Consider the following 16,120-nt stretch of genomic DNA (forward strand, 5'->3'; position numbering starts at 1 on the left):
CTTCCTTTCAGGAAACACATTTAGCCTTTTCTTCCCTCTATGTTTTAAAAAGGAGAGAAAAAGTGGAGGGGGGATGCAGACCGAGTGACAGAAGTAAGCCACAGGATGTTGGTGTTAATCTGTGGAGTTTTATTTGAGATGGGGTGTGCAATGTTCCAACAAGTTATTTCAGTGTGCTGCGTGTTCTCTGAGCCCTCGACTTGGGGCTGAGGTTTTATTTATATTGAATCCCAAAAAGTTTATAGGTCTTTTTAACAACGTGCCATAAAACTTACACTGTTTTTTATTTTTCCATCCACAGCGGAGGGATTTGTCTTCAGAGGGCAGTAATTAAGCAGAAGGAGCTGTGGGTCTAGGGTTAGGGTGGAACGGTGTTTAAATGCAATTAGAGCGCAGCTAGAATACATTTGAACTCAATTACAGTTTTCTGAGTGTGCCCTTATTTGTTTAATCAAGGGAATTCTCGTTTGAGATGCTAAATATGTATCCAAAGATATTTAAAACATGGAAAGAAAATAAGCTCTGAGGAACAACCTACTTGATGCTGCTCTAATGAAGAATTGTTTGAAAGTGACCTCACTCATTCACGCAACCACGCACGCACACACGCACGCACGCAAGCACACATTGTGACATAGAGTATTTACTAGCATAGTACTGTTTCTCAATAACAGGGTGGTACCCAACAGGAATTAAATACTGTGTTTTTCTATTGAAGGAGTGCCATTGATTTCTTAATTTCCTACTGATATTAATATCATTTTCTCCTTTTCACTTTTATTCCCCCCTTCCTTTCTCTCTCCCCCCCTCTCTCTCTCCCTCCCTCCCCCTCTTCCACCTCCTTGTGTTTTCCTCCAGCCAATAGACTCCAGTGGTGACCCCCTTTGGATACAGAAATCAAAGTAAGTGACTAGAGTAAGACCCCATTGACACAACCAGAGACTCCTAATAGACATGACAGATCTATACTCAAATACTCATATTAAATACACTGCATCCATGGACGAGAGTTTCCTGTATAGAGGGTTTTCAACTAAACATAGGCCTAGTCAAGTGAACCCACATGACACGTGTTTGAGCTATATCTCAGAGAAACATAATACATGCAAATGTTTACATCTAAGGAAAATTGAGATTGCAAAACAATAAATTAGATTTTACATACAGATGTAGGATCTTAATTTGATCACTCTTTCGTTGAGGAGAATTGTCCTGCACTGCAGGAAATGCAAACGTGTAGTGTTTTCAAGGTTTAAAATGCCAGACTTCATTTGCCATAACGTTAAAAAAAAATCAACCCCTACAAAAAATATCTATGAATTATAATCCACATAATAATTCAAATATCCTGTTGCTACAGGATTATTTTCCTGCCGTAGAAAACTGTCTTAAATTAAGATCCTACATCTGTAGTAACAGGTGTTATTGTAATTGATCTGTTGTTTTTTGCCATTTTAGTATTTACATTACTTTGAATGATGCAGAAATGTTAGTGACAATGCATGATTAACATAGGTTCCCTGTACCGTAACCCCCGAATCCACACCACCGTATAGTCACAGATCCCACTGGTTACACACTGGTTGAATCAAAGTTTTTTCCACCTCAATTCAATGAAATTACGTTGAACCAACATGGAATAGGTGTGGAATTGACATTTGTGCCCAGCTGGTTGTGACTGAATTCAAGGCAAAAACATGACCAGATACTATATGCAGGTTCATGTCTGTAAGTCTCCTCGCACCGTCTCCCAAGTCATTTACACTGTGTGTGGTGTATAAACACATCCAAAACAAACAATGACCCAGAGCAGGCTCCACACTGCAGAACTATTTCAAAGCCTGGAGTATACTGTAAACACTAAACATGGCTGACCTTCCTACCGACCACACCACCTTCACGCTCGGGAGGCTCAGACTTAAATCTGGTGTTTGCGTTAAGAGCTCATTTTGACCTTGGCGAGACATGTTGTAGATTACATTTATCTGTTCAGTCTCTTGTCTGTTTCAGTCAGATATTGGTCAGGTTGTATTCTGTGACCATATGGCCATGATCCTCAGTCTGCAATTGAATACTTACGTATGACTTAAGCCTCCATAGAGAAATCCTGTCACATTTCATATGGTAACACTGTCCAGTGCCTTGACGCGGAGATGAAACACAGTTTGTCTTCCACTGGGTTGGATGGTGTTGTTGTTGGATTAGAGTAGGGTATCAGACATCCGGTATGAGTACAGGTTAGCTCTGCTAGTGCCAGTTACTGTCCCTGACTGCTAGGCAGAGGTATACTGGGTTATTTGGATAGTCCATCAGTAGATGTCTACAGACTATCAGTAACATTTTAACTATCTACTAACCGTAGCCCAAACCCTAACCATAACCCCTATCCTAACCCTAAACTTAACCCTAGCCCTAACACTAAACCTAATCGTAAGTTTAGCAAGCAGTTATTTCTAAACAGATAGTTTGTTGATAGTAGGACCATCTGTAGAGCATCTACAGTGGTGAAAAAAGTACCCAATTGTCATACTTGAGTAAAAGTAAAGATACCCTAATAGAAAATTACTCAAGTAAAAGTGAGTCACCCAGTAAAATACTACTTGAGTAAAAGTCTAAGGTCTGGTTTTAAATATACTTAAGTATCAAAAGTTAAAGTAAAATTCCTTATATTATGCACACCAGACGACACCATGAACTTTTATTTTTTGTTGTTGTTTTTTTACGGATAGCCAGTTGCACACTCCAACACTCGGACATCATTTACAAACGAAGCATGTGTGTTTAGTGAGTCTGCCAGATCAGAGGCAGTAGGGATGACCAGGGATGTTGTCGTGATAGGGGAGTGAATTGGACCATTTTCCTGGCCGGCTAAGCGTTCAAAATGTAACGAGTACGTTTGGGTGTCAGGTAAAAAGTATGGAGTAAAAAGTACATTATTTTCATTAGGAACGTAATGGAGTTAAAATAAAAGTAGTCAAAAATATAAATAGTAAAGTACAGATACCCCAAATATCGACTCACAGTTGAAGTCGGAAGTTTACATACACCTCAGCCAAATACATTTAAACACATTTTTTCACAATTCCTGACATTTAATCCTAGTAAAAATTCCTTGTCTTAGGTCAGTTAGGATCACCACTTTATTTTAAGAATGTGAAATGTCGGGAGAATGATTTATTTAAGCTTTTATTTCTTTCATCGCATTCCCAGTGGGTCAGAAGTTTACATACACTCAATTAGTATTTGGTAGCATTGCCTTTAAATTGTTTAACTTGGGTCAAACGTTTCAGGTAGCCTTCCACAAGCTTCCCACAATAAGTTGGGTGAATTTTGGCCCATTCTATCTGACAGAGCTGGTGTAACTGAGTCAGGGTTGTAGGCCTCCTTGCTCGCACACACTTTTTCAGTTCTGCCCACAAATGTTCTATAGGATTTGTGATGGCCACTCCAATACCTTGACTTTGTTGTCCTTAAGCCATTTTGCCACAACTTTGGAAGTATGCTTGGGGTCATTGTCCATTTGTGACCAAGCTTTAACTTCCTGACTGATGTCTGGAGATGTTGCTTCAATATAACCACATAATTTTCCTGCCTCATGATGCCATCTTTTTTGTGAAGTGCACCAGTTCCTCCTGCAGCAAAGCACCACCACAACATGATGCTGCTACCCCCGTGCTTCACGGTTGGAATGTTGTTCTTTGGCTTGCAAGCCTCCCCCTTTTTTGTCCAAACATAACGATGGTCATTATGGCCAAACCATTCTATTTTTGTTTCATGAGACCAGAGGACATTTCTCCAAAAAAGTATGATCTTTGTCCCCATGTGCAGTTGCAAACTGTAGTCTGGCGTTTTTATGGCAGTTTTGGAGCAGTGGCTTCTTCCTTGCTGAGCGACCTTTCAGGTTATGTCAATATAGGACTCGTTTTACTGTGGATATAGATACTTTTGTACCTGTTTCCTCCAGCATCTTCACAAGGTCCTTTGCTGTTGTTCTGGGATTGATTTGCATTTTTGCACCAAAGTACGTTCATCTCTAGGATACAGAACGTGTCTCCTTCCTGAGCGGTATGACGGCTCCGTGGTCCCAAGGTGTTTATTCTTGCGTGCTATTGTTTGTACAGATGAGCGTATTACCTTCAGGCATTTGGAAATTGCTCCCAAGGATGAACCAGACTTGTGGAGGTCTACAGTTTTTTTCTGAGGTCTTGGCTGATTTCTTTTGATTTTCCCACGATGTCAAGCAAAGAGGCACTGAGTTTGAAGGTAGGCATTGAAATACATCCACAGGTACACCTCTAATTGACTCAAATGATGTCAATTAGCCTATCAGAAGCTTCTAAAGACATGACGTCATTTTCTGGAATTTTCCGAGCTGCACAGTCAACTTAGTGTATGTAAACTTCTGACCCACTGGAATTGTGATACAGTGAATTATAAGTGAAATAATCTGTCTGTAAACAATTGTTGGAAAAATGACTTGTGTCATGCACAAAGTAGATGTCCTAGCCGACTTGCCAAAACTATAGTTTGTTAACATTACATTTGTGCAGTTGTTGAAAAACAAGTTTTAATGACTCCAACCTAAGTGTATGTAGACTTCAACTGTAAGTAGTACTTTAGAGTATTTTTTACTTAAGTAAATTGCACCACTGCTCCTTAATAAAGCCCAGCTGTGGAATGATCAAATAGTGGCTCTAATTAAAGTGCTGGTGTTCACCAATGTAGAATTCTCTCTGGAATGATAACAACCTGTGATATGTGCAGTGGAATGCGTTGGGCAGCTCTTTGGGGCTAGCCAACATGTTGTTCACATAGATGTCAGATGGAGACTAATGAAGGCCAGACTGATCCTTTGGATGCAGGCCTTAAACAAATAAACCCTCTCAGAATACATTAGAGACTCGTTGTAATGTTGTAGGCTATTTGTGCACAGCATATTCTTTTGGAATGTGTTTTGATATCTTGATGATGCGTTGTTGTTGTGATACTGGTATCTTGAGGTTTGATGTGGCTGGTTGAGTGGGTTGTCATGGTGTTCCATCGTTATGTTCTGGCATTTTATCAGTTTATCAGTATTGTTGTGTTGTGTGGCATGATAAGCCGTGGTGCATCTGTGTTGTGTCTTGTGCGCTTGCAAAACAGGTTGATATTGAATGGAACAAATGAATGTTGTGCTATCTGATAATGTAAATGAGCCATCTAAATATTTCCCCCACCTTCTGAGGAGGAGAGGTATTTACATAACCAGTTTGGCTTTTAATACGTGTGGAAATTCAAACGTTTGGTCAATTTTCCAATTATTATTATTACTTAAAAAAAAAGTGTTTTAGGGTAAGAGGTATGCTAAATGTCATTTTGGTATCACAAACACTCATCTCATAATTTAAAGATAACACGACAATAAAAGAACGCTCATTGATAGGTTTGTGTCAGCCAAGTAAGTAGTTGATGAATATGATAGACAATCCTTTGCATGTAAATGTATCTTAAACTTCCAATTACCAGGCACTTTTGAATATTGATTAGAGAAGACAAGGACACAGAAGTAAAGTACTTTTGAATACATGAAAACCAGAGCTTCTGAAACAGGTCCATTTATAACAACTTTAGCCTCTTTAGTGCTGCTCTTCCCACTAAATGCAGGCTGGTGATGGGAAACAATGTAATTTCATTATTGCATGACGTGTACTTCATAGATGTATGGTGAAATAATCAATTAGCAATGGTCATCACTGATGTATTTAAGCTTACAATGTAAGTTTCGCATGGAATATATTCTGGCGCTTTCTTTAAAAGCACTTAAAGCACTTTTTACTATTATGTCCAAGTACATTGTGAAGCCTATATACCCTTTATTGAGATTTGATTTAGAGCAATAAAGTATTTCTATAGATATTGGAATAAAGTAATTGATTCTCAATATAAAATTATGCCAATTCTGAGGAGGTCTTAGGTTAAGTGAAAACTTTCCATAATTTCTTTCCTTAGATTACATTTTTCCATGGCCATTAAGAAATACCTTTTTGAATATTCTTTCAGCACTCCTTGGATGACTGATAATATACACATTGATTTCTACACTGTCACTCAAACTAATTTCTTACAATACACTGAGTATTAATAGACTCAGAGTATTTGACAGTGGTTGTACAGCTAGCGACGTGTCCCACCTCCTGACCGTTGTGACTGTGGACATGCAGGTACTTGGGCCAGACTCAGCGCTGTTTGTCAACACACAGAGAGCATGAGACGTGCGGACCAACGCGCTGCGCGGGTCATGTCTTGTTCGCAGACATGGAGCTACGATGCGATGTGACAAGCAACAGATGTGCCACACTGCCTGGAATCAAACGAGCCATCCAACGCTGAGCTGAGCATGCAGTTAGACACGGCTCCTGTGAACTTAGTGCTGCGCTGCTGGCAGTGGCAGGCAGATGAGGCAAGGCAGTGCCAGCGCTGCTCCTTGTTTCCTGTCTGAGCTAAGGGAGGACAGGACAGGCCTGGTTACTCAACCTGGTCTCAGACCATTTCGTATTATTCTTTACGTAAATCAGAGACACTCCATTTAGTATGATATGTTACGTTTCCTATGGTATGTATTTATTTGTGTCCATCACCCATTTTGAATTATATGTTACTAATTACAAATTATATCTGTTATGAATTTGCAAAACGTACATTATGTTACGGATTTGCAAAACGTGTTATATCTTACTAATCTAGCTAGCTGACTAACATTAGCTCGCTGGCTAATGTTAGCTAGTCTAGGGGTTAAGGTTAGGGTTAAATCAAATCAAGTTAGGTTGGGGTTAGCTAAAAGGGTTAAGGCTAGGGTTAGGGGAAGGGTTAGCTAACATGGTAAGTAGTTGCAAAGTAGCTAAAAAGTAGTAAGTAGGTGAAAAGTTGCATTTACATTTACTATGTTACGTCTAGTCTATGAGACCAGGCTGTACTGGGCCTCCCTCTGAAGCTGCCTCCCATTCACTCTGACATCTGAGGTCTGGACAGGAGCTCTGATTAGATGTACTGTACGCTCTCAAAGGCCCTCATACAGACATTCTGTATGAGGCACAGTCAACGCCACAGTGTGAGGCACCGTCACAGTGAGACAACAGCCAAGAGGAATATCGTCTTGAATGCTCTTTGTTGAGCACGGAGCGATTTGACTGAGAATAACATCACTTATTGACATAAAGAATATACTTTTTGTCGTTTACTTGTTAGTACTGTAATATGGTCTCTCCCAGTTTATGTTTTTCAGGTTATGTATTTAATGAGTGGAATGGCTAGTGTCACAGACAGAGAAGAGTCTGGCTCTCTGAGAGGAAGGGACCTAAGCCACACTCATACTTAGCCTATCCATCCCAGTTCATGCAAAACCGTTTTGTCTGTTTGACTGGCTGTAAAAGTGCAACAAACGTTGGTGACACGAGGAACAATGTTAATGATATCCTCTGCAATTTAATCGGCTGATCAGCTCAGGCCTGTAAGCAAATTGTGTGGGCTTGTGTAAGTGAGGGGGAGCAACAAGAATATATCATCTCAACAAGTGAATGGATGAAGTCCCGCTGACAGCTGCTTGACTGATCACTTACTAGAGACGGTCCCCCTGCATCTGTTTACCACAGCACAGCCACATGATGCTGGAGCTCCATGTGTGTAATTGAGCTATTTCCCTTGGCTCCTCTGTAACCTGTGCTAACTTATAGTTATGTCCTTCAGCCTCACTCACTCACTGCTGCTCAACTTTCCATCATAGCGTAGGGGGAAAGTTTTTATGATCGTAATCACACCTAGGCAACACCGCTATGTAAATATAGTATTATCGGCGATTCCAATTTGGTTAAAGTGGCATGAATGTGGGTGATACAGACATCTCTCTGTTCTGTCTGTGACACGGGCGAAATAGGCTACAGTTAGGAATCAAGGGTAACTTGCTTTTAGGTAATAGAGGCATGTTACAGGAATATACTCATGTAAAAGAAAAAAAGAACAACAACCGCTATTTTCAACATTCAAAAACGGAGCTGATGTTAAGAATGGAACCCACAATCTGTAGATGTGCAACTCCAGTTCACACATGGAAATTGAAATGGAATATCTAGATCTGAATTGTGTTATTTCAATATTCAAATATTAATACAAAACAATTGAATGCTGCATGGCTCTAACTATTTGCATTCAGCTCTGTTTGTTATTGGAACAAAGATGACTTGGTAAAGAGAAGGGGGGAATTCAGTGAGTGGCACGCAAACAAACCTTTTGTCTTCTTATTGTAGGCAAATTAAACTACAGTGTTCATGTGCATGTATACAAATACAATACACTTTATACTTGTTTTAAATAGCAAAACGATGTAATTCAGTATTCTGTCGTGATATACTGCAGTGCCTGAAAGGATCCAATATACTTGAAGGCCTGGCTAATATGAAGAGTCAACTCAATTCCACTGTGAAATACATTTTTTGGACGGAGCATCATCATTCCTCTTATGGTTTCAACATAATAGATGCTATTGTGTCCCCACTGTAGATGTTTGTTTGAATACTCCACTCACTCTCCCGCTCTCTTAGAAATACATGTTACACCCAACAAGCTGCCCTTCTCTCCTTCTCTCCTTCTCTCCTCAGTTAGCGTGGGAATTAGTCTGTAGGTCAGGCACTGGGAGGACAGACAGACAGGGAGAGGGGGGGGGGGAGTAGAACCCCTCCACTATTTGACAGGGTTAAGCATTGTGAAAGATTGCCAGTGCAAGCTGTGACATCTGTAGCAAGTATCAACGTGAACTGTAATTAAGTAGAATCAGTGATTTTTTAATTCTATATTCTACGTAATAACAGGGCAGTAATTAATAATTTAACGGAAGGGGCTGTAGCCGGACCCCTTTTTTCTCCTGTGTTTAAATTTAGCCAGTGTCATTGTCCGGCACTTTGATTAATTGGTTATCTCTCTTGACAGTACATCTCCATGAAATATCTCTTTCCATCTGTCATTAAACTGCACATGGAAATTGGTTCTATATTTCTAATCAGGTACTGCAGGGGGGAACACCAGATCAGAAAAAAAATAGCCACCAGGATATACTGATAACCGTTGTAACACGGGTCGTATAAAGGGGACCAAGGTGCGGCGTGTAGAGTGCTCATATTTTATTAATGATAACACTTAAACAGAAAATAACAAAAACGACAGCCAACAGTTCCGTCAGGTAACAAACATACAAAACAGGAAAACAACTACCCACAAAACCCCATAGACAAACCCCAACTTAAATATGATCTCCAATTAGAGACAACACGAACCAGCTGCCTCTAATTGGAGATCATCAAAAGTCAACCTAGAACTAGAAAAACAAGAACAAAACATAGACTGCCCAGCCATATCACACCCTGACCTAAATAAACAGAAAAACACAGCTCTCCTAGGTCAGAGCGTGACAGTACCCCCCCCACCCCCCCACCCCCAAAGGTGCGGACTCCCGGCCGCAAACCTGAACCTATTGAGGAGGGTCCGGGTGGGCATCCATACTTGGCGGCGGCTCTGGTTCCGGGCGTAGAGCCCCCACCACCCGCTGATCCCCCCGCTTCTGTGTGTCCGGAGGAACCAGACCGTGGATCATTGCCGGAGGCTTTGGACCGCTAACCGCCGCTGAAGACTCTGGGCTAAAGGCCCCCGCTGAAGACTCCGGGCTGCAGACCGCCGTTGAAGGCTCCGGGCTGCAGACCGCCGCTGAAGGCTCCGGGCTGCGGACCGCCGCTGGAGGCTCCAGGCTGAGGAGCGCCGCTGGAGGCTCCAGGCTGAGGAGCGCCGCTGGAGGCTCCAGGCTGAGGAGCGTCGCTGGAGGCTCCAGGCTGAGGAGCGTCGCTGGAGGCTCCAGGCTGAGGAGTGTCGCTGGATGCTCCGGACTGGTGAGCGTCGCTGGAGGCTCCGGACTGGTGAGCGTCGCTGGAGGCTCCGGACGGAGGAGCGTCGCCGGAGGCTCCGGACTGGGAAGCGTCATTATCGGTTCCGGACTAGTGACTGCTGCTGCTGGCTCCATGCCATGGATCATCTCTACAGGTTCCGCGCCATGGATCATCACAGGAGGCTTCTTACCATGGATGATCTCTACAGGTGTCGGGCCATGGATTATTCCTACAGGCTTTGTGCCAGGGTTTTATCCCTACAGGCTCCGGACCATTTATAACCCCTTCAGGCTTTTTGCCAAGGATTATTTCTACAGGCTCCGGGCCATGGATTACCTCTCGAGGCTTCGTGCCATGGAACGTCCCTACAGGCTTCGTGCCATGGATCATCTCTATAGGCTTCGGACCATCACTTATCACTGGAGGCTTAGATCGTGGAGCTGAAACAGGTGTCACCGGACTAGGAAGACGCACTGAGGACCGAGTGCTCAAAGCAGGCACCGGCCGTACTGGGCTAGGGAGGCGCACTGGAGGGAGAGCGCGAGGAGCAGGCACAGGACGTACTGGGCTACGGAGGCGCACTGGAGAGAGAGCGCGAGAGGCAGGCACATGCTCACCACAATAAGCACAGGGAGTTTGCTCAGGTCTCAGTCCTGGCCCAGCCAAACTACCTGTGGGGTGGGCTGCCTCTCGTTCTTCCCCGGTAGGCTCCGATACCGCTCTATTACTTGGCCCCAAGTCCAGTTTCTCCTTTCCGTCCACTCCTTGTGTGACCAGGTGTCCATTTCTGCCTGGGCACGCCGCTTGATCCAATCATGGTGGGTAGTTCTGTAACACGGGTCGTATAAAGGGGACCAAGGTGCGGCGTGTAGAGTGCTCATATTTTATTAATGATAACACTTAAACAGAAAATAACAAAAACGACAGCCAACAGTTCCGTCAGGTAACTAACATACAAAACGGAAAACAACTACCCACAAAACCCCATAGACAAACCACAACTTAAATGATCTCCAATTAGAGACAACACGAACCAGCTGCCTCTAATTGGAGATCATCAAAACTCAACCTAGAACTAGAAAAACAAGAACAAAACATAGAAACAAAAAACATAGACTGCCCAGCCATATCACACCCTGACCTAAATAAACAGAAAAACACAGCTCTCCTAGGTCAGAGCGTGACAACCGTAGTATACCGTTATGATTGTGACCCAATATGGGGAATCATTTGGAAAGCTCTTCTTTTATCTGTGGCAAATGACATTGAATTATTATGTATGATAATACGATAAGAGAGCTCATACATTTGTATGATCAGACTGAAGGAGCTGTGTGTTACTGGTGCTAGTCCTGGCCTACACAGTGAATAGTGACCAGTCAGCCAGAGATTGGCTAGCCTGTCAAATAAAGATTAGGCCTTCATTTCTTCATCTAATCCCTGTAAATCTCTCACGGAAGAACTTTGTGAACGGAGAGCTGTTACTGGAGCGCGGCTTTACAGCTCGTGTCTCTTCCTTTATCTCTACATGTACACCTCAGTGAACAAAACAACCTGTTGTTTTCAATTGCTGTGGTCAATTCCTCCGACAGACATGTTTGGATTACAGCTTTCAAAGAGCAGTTTAAATTGGAACATTTTCTCTAAGGTTTCCATGGTAATTAGGTGATTGATTCTTTATTTTCTGGATGGTGGAGCATTGTCAGGGTAAACTTCTGCTGTAGCAACACCACATAGTCATTAAGAAAAGCAAGTTAGACTGGGTTTTGATAGCCATTTATACTTTGCCTTCCTAAAGGTTTTGAAGTTTAATATACCCATATTAAGCTATGGGGGGGGGGGGGGTCTTTCTTCAGTTTCCTCTTCAAAATTGCTGTTCATTCTTTTTATTGAATTATTAATTGTATGTGTTGAATTATTGACTGAAGTAAATTTCTGATCAAATTAATATTAACACTCATGAAATATTCATGATCGATGTTAAAAACGATGAACTTGCAGACCAATTAATATAATCATAAACAGACACCGGAAAGGAAAGTCACCAGTCAAGTGTGCAGGCACTGACTGACCTCATGGTGATTTGTGCATAAGTTTCCCTAGATCTTCCTCTAGGGTCAGTTCATATAGGATAGCTATGTTTAGTTGGCTGTCTGTGTGCTTCCTGTCTGACCAGTGTCATGGGTGGGTGCAGCTCAGGGCATCAGGTGATGACAGGTGGGGGAGGACTTGATGACCCTTCGTCTGCATGTGATCTGTCACATCTCACCTGTCTGCAGCTGACTCCAGATCAGTCACAGGGCAGGAGAGGAAAGTTACAGAGATACAGTACTTTGAGCCCCGTGTAGGGATAGGCCTTCTTTCAACTCTCTGATTGGCAGGCAGAGGTCCAATGAGATCCATTGTTCACTGTTCTTTTAACCCTTCCCAACCACAGGTCGTCTGAGAATCCAACAAGCTAAAGTTAGAGTATATTTGGTTGAACAGTGTTGTTGTTGAAAACATAATTTCATTTTAGAATTTTTCCAGGTATTAGCAGTGAAATATATTTTAACCAATGGCTTAAGGAGAGTTTAATCTACTCTTTTGTCTGTTTTGATTAATCTGTAGTTATTTTTTATAACTTATTCAGCAAATATATGATATATTCATAAAGTTCTTTACTTTGTTCCTACAATTGCCCTATTGTATAAATACAATATGGAAATCTGAAAAAAATAAACCATTACTGTAACACTAATGAAAAGCACCTTAAAATATGGTTACAATAATTATGTTTTAAATGTTAATGTCAGTTGAGAGCATAATAAAGACGACATGAAAGACTCACTATTCAAAATCTGATAGCCAGGGAGAAGCAAATTATTTCAAATATTTGATATTTAAATTATTTTCAAATGAACAGAGACATGAGCAGAATGAAAGGCGAGTAGTTTCCCCTGGTGATACTCGGGGCGCCTTTGTTTCCTTGGTGTGTCTCCGGCTCATTAATGTTCAGAGCATGTGAGAGAACCAGCAGCACTGTACTCCATAACCCATGGCACTGTGCTGTGTGCTGTGCTGTGTGAGACCCCGGGCCCCATGCATACATGCAGCACACAGAGAAATCCCCCAGCCATTTACAGTCCACTGGTTCATTCAGGAAGGGATGGCCCGCCGAGCTGTCCTGATTAAAATGACAATAGTCTAATTAACTCGACCTCGGTGTCAGTGCACAAAACGGCTGCTGGCCCGCCACTTTCTGTCTGAAAAGCCTTTGTCTTCACGCCATCCAAAAATAAGAAGTTTTTCAGGCAAATGCCTCAACCCCTTCGATGAGATTTACTAATGGCAATTATTTTTTATAAGCTAATTAAATCTATGCAGTTTCAATTTTTTTCTTCTGTGGAATCCCTGAGGGATTCGTCATTTGGGGGATAGTATTACAAGCACCTTCAAGCACTGTTAGTCGTTTTAAAATATTATATACAATTATAAAACGGTCTGTTTGTGCTCAACCTGATTTTATTTCAAACATGGTTAATTACACTCACTCTCCAGTGATCTCACTCTCTGAAGAAACAGAAGACAGTGGGCCTATCCCTCTGGTCCCCTCATCTTCTGCCCCCTTACAGCTAGCTTTGTGAACAGACAGACAGACCGGATAAAGACAGGCCAGAGATGGAGGATTGAAGCAAATGAACCCATTCTATAGACAAGTTGAACATTTTAACCAGATAACAATTTCATATTTCATGCTCCACAACAGAGATATTTCGCTCTTGCCCTGCAATCTGTTGACATTATTTGATACTCTCATCTAAAGGAAGCGGGAATAGAAAGAGAAAAAAAAACACACAAAAAAACTTTAATGACCGAACTGGAAACGGCTTTCTTTTCTATTATCCTTCTGCTGGTGATTAGGGTCTATAGGGAGATAATTACGCTTTAGTTTTGAATTAATGAATCGAAAACTTCTCTCTTCTGAAAGGAAGGGCAGATCTTTTGTGCCACTATCTGAAGGCATCTTCCACCCTTGACAATGCACACTGAGAATTGGTTTTGTTTTAAGGTTGAAGTCCCCCCGCCTCCCGTCGCTTGTCAGTCTAGGGCTGATATGAGGGATCTCTCACTGAATCCAGTGTCAATGAGGTCTCTCTCTCTCTCTCTCTCTCTCTCTCTCTCTCTCTCTCTCTCTCTCTCTCTCTCTCTCTCTCTCTCTCTCTCACCAGTGCTGGTGTCTGGTGGAATCTGAGCACTATGTGTGCATGCAGGTACAGAGGAAAACATCAAATTAAAACGTCACAACATGTTCTCTGGGATGTGTGCTGAATGGACACATAATAACTCCCCCTTCCAATAACTACAGCACATAAAGGGAAAAATATACAAAGGTAAATACCTCACCCACTGGTCCCGAATGTCCATCTAACAAGGACTACCAGAAAATAACCACAAATGACAACTACTTTTTTAAATATACTGACCAAAAATGTAATCGTAACATGTAAAGTATTGGTCCCATCTAAAATGTGCAGTTTTGTCACAATAGAATACCATAGATGTCTTAAGTTTTGAGGGAGCATGCAATTGGCATGCTGACTGTAGGAATGTCCACCAGAGCTGTTGCCAGATACTTTCATGTTAATATCTCTACCATAAGCCGCTTCCAACGTTGCTTTAGAAAATTTGTCCGTACCTCCAACCGGCCTCACAACTGCAGACCACGTGTAACCATGCCAGCCCAGGACCTCCACATCCGGCTTCTTTACCTGCGGGATCGTCTGAGACAAGCCACCTGGACAGCTGATGAAACTGAGTATTTATTTCTGTAATAAAGCCCTTTTGTGGGGAAAAACTAATTCTGATTGGCTGGGTCTGGCTCCCAAGTGGGTGGGTCTATGCACTCCAAGGCCCAACCATGGCTGCACCCCTGCTCAGTCATGTGAAATCCATAGATTAGGGCCTAATGAATTTATTTCAATTGACAATTTCCTTCTAACTCAGTAAAATCTTTGAAATTGTTGCATGTTGCGTTTATATTTCTGGTCAGTATATACAGTATATACAGCCCTTAGCCGTGGTATATTGGCCATATACCTCATCCCCTCGGGCCTTATTGCTTAAATGAAATGCGCAGGTTTTAATTTACTATGGAAAACACAGGGGCCACATGTATCATTTGACATTTAACAGCCCAGAGAGACATCTCTTTTGAAATGAATGGAAGTGAAGTGTGGACTAGCCACCATTTGGTGCTGTGTAGAACAAGTGGTGGCCAGAGAGCACATATTTAACTGTCCTTGTGGAAGTTCACATCTGGTGTGTGGAGCTGGGCGACTCGACGGCAGGGCAGTCCCTCCCCCGACGCCACTCTCACATTTCATCATCTGTTCTCCAGCACCGGGGAGCTCCGGCATAAGTTGGCTGCTCTGGATCCATCTGTTGTTATTATTTTCCACTGATAATTGGCTTGAACAATGGAATGCCTGTGTCTCCCTGCCTTTGAAACCATACACCCTGTTTATTTTCCAGACGTCTCATTTCTGCTCTCTCCTTCTCTTTCTTTCCCTCTATCTCCCTCTCTCTCTCTCTCTCTCTCTCTCTCTCTCTCTCTCTCTCTCTCTCTCTCTCTCTCTCTCTCTCTCTCTCTCTCTCTCTCTCTCTCCCGCTTATTCCCTCCCTAGCCCGGTGTCTGCACCCCCTCTTCCTTCATTTCTGCTTCTTCTACGTTTGAGAGGGGCTTGCATGAAAATGACGTCTTTGACTGGGCGCATCAGTATGTGTCACTCAGCATCTAAAGCTGGGCTCCAGATTTTCTTCGGGGCTCGGCTCCCATTCTCTTTGGTTCACTTGAAGTTTTAGTCATGAAGCCTGGCAGATTCAGGCAGACACTCCAGGAGTCTCGCTCCGTTGTGAGTTTCTGCATTTATATCCCGAGAGAGGGGGATAGAGAGACAGAGAGTAAGAGGGAGGGAGGGAGGAAGAGAGAGAGGGAGAGCAAGAAAGAGAGGGTCTGTAGACTGTAGGAGCTGGACATTTGCGGCTATTCTAAATCACTTTATATGTTTTTTTTCCTGGCTCTGAAGACCTAGCCTGTATTTCCTATACATCCACTAGGATGTGTCCATAGGGGTGCAGCAGGGATCAAAGAGGAGGATGAATAAAAGCAGTAGCAGTATGATACTTTTACTGGACATAATTGAAAGGAAAATTCAAGCCCCAAAGTGACCTAC

At 42.5% G+C, this 16,120-nt stretch overlaps 1 protein-coding gene across 9 annotated transcripts in view; it reads left to right on the plus strand.

The window, feature by feature from the left end:
* The first annotated feature begins 865 nt into the window (after window positions 1-865).
* Window positions 866-16,120, plus strand: part of LOC106582854 (forkhead box protein P1-B) — a 140,372-nt gene continuing 125,117 nt past the window's right edge. For all 9 annotated transcript variants that reach the window (XM_014166390.3, XM_014166391.3, XM_045705055.2 and 6 more), the window contains exon 1: window positions 866-902. The gene's annotated coding sequence lies outside the window, so the exon portion shown is untranslated. The remainder of the gene's footprint in view (window positions 903-16,120) is intronic.

This window comes from Salmo salar, chromosome 22, assembly GCF_965601325.2.
Source record: "Salmo salar chromosome 22, fSalSal1, whole genome shotgun sequence".
NCBI classification, from domain to species: domain Eukaryota; kingdom Metazoa; phylum Chordata; class Actinopteri; order Salmoniformes; family Salmonidae; genus Salmo; species Salmo salar.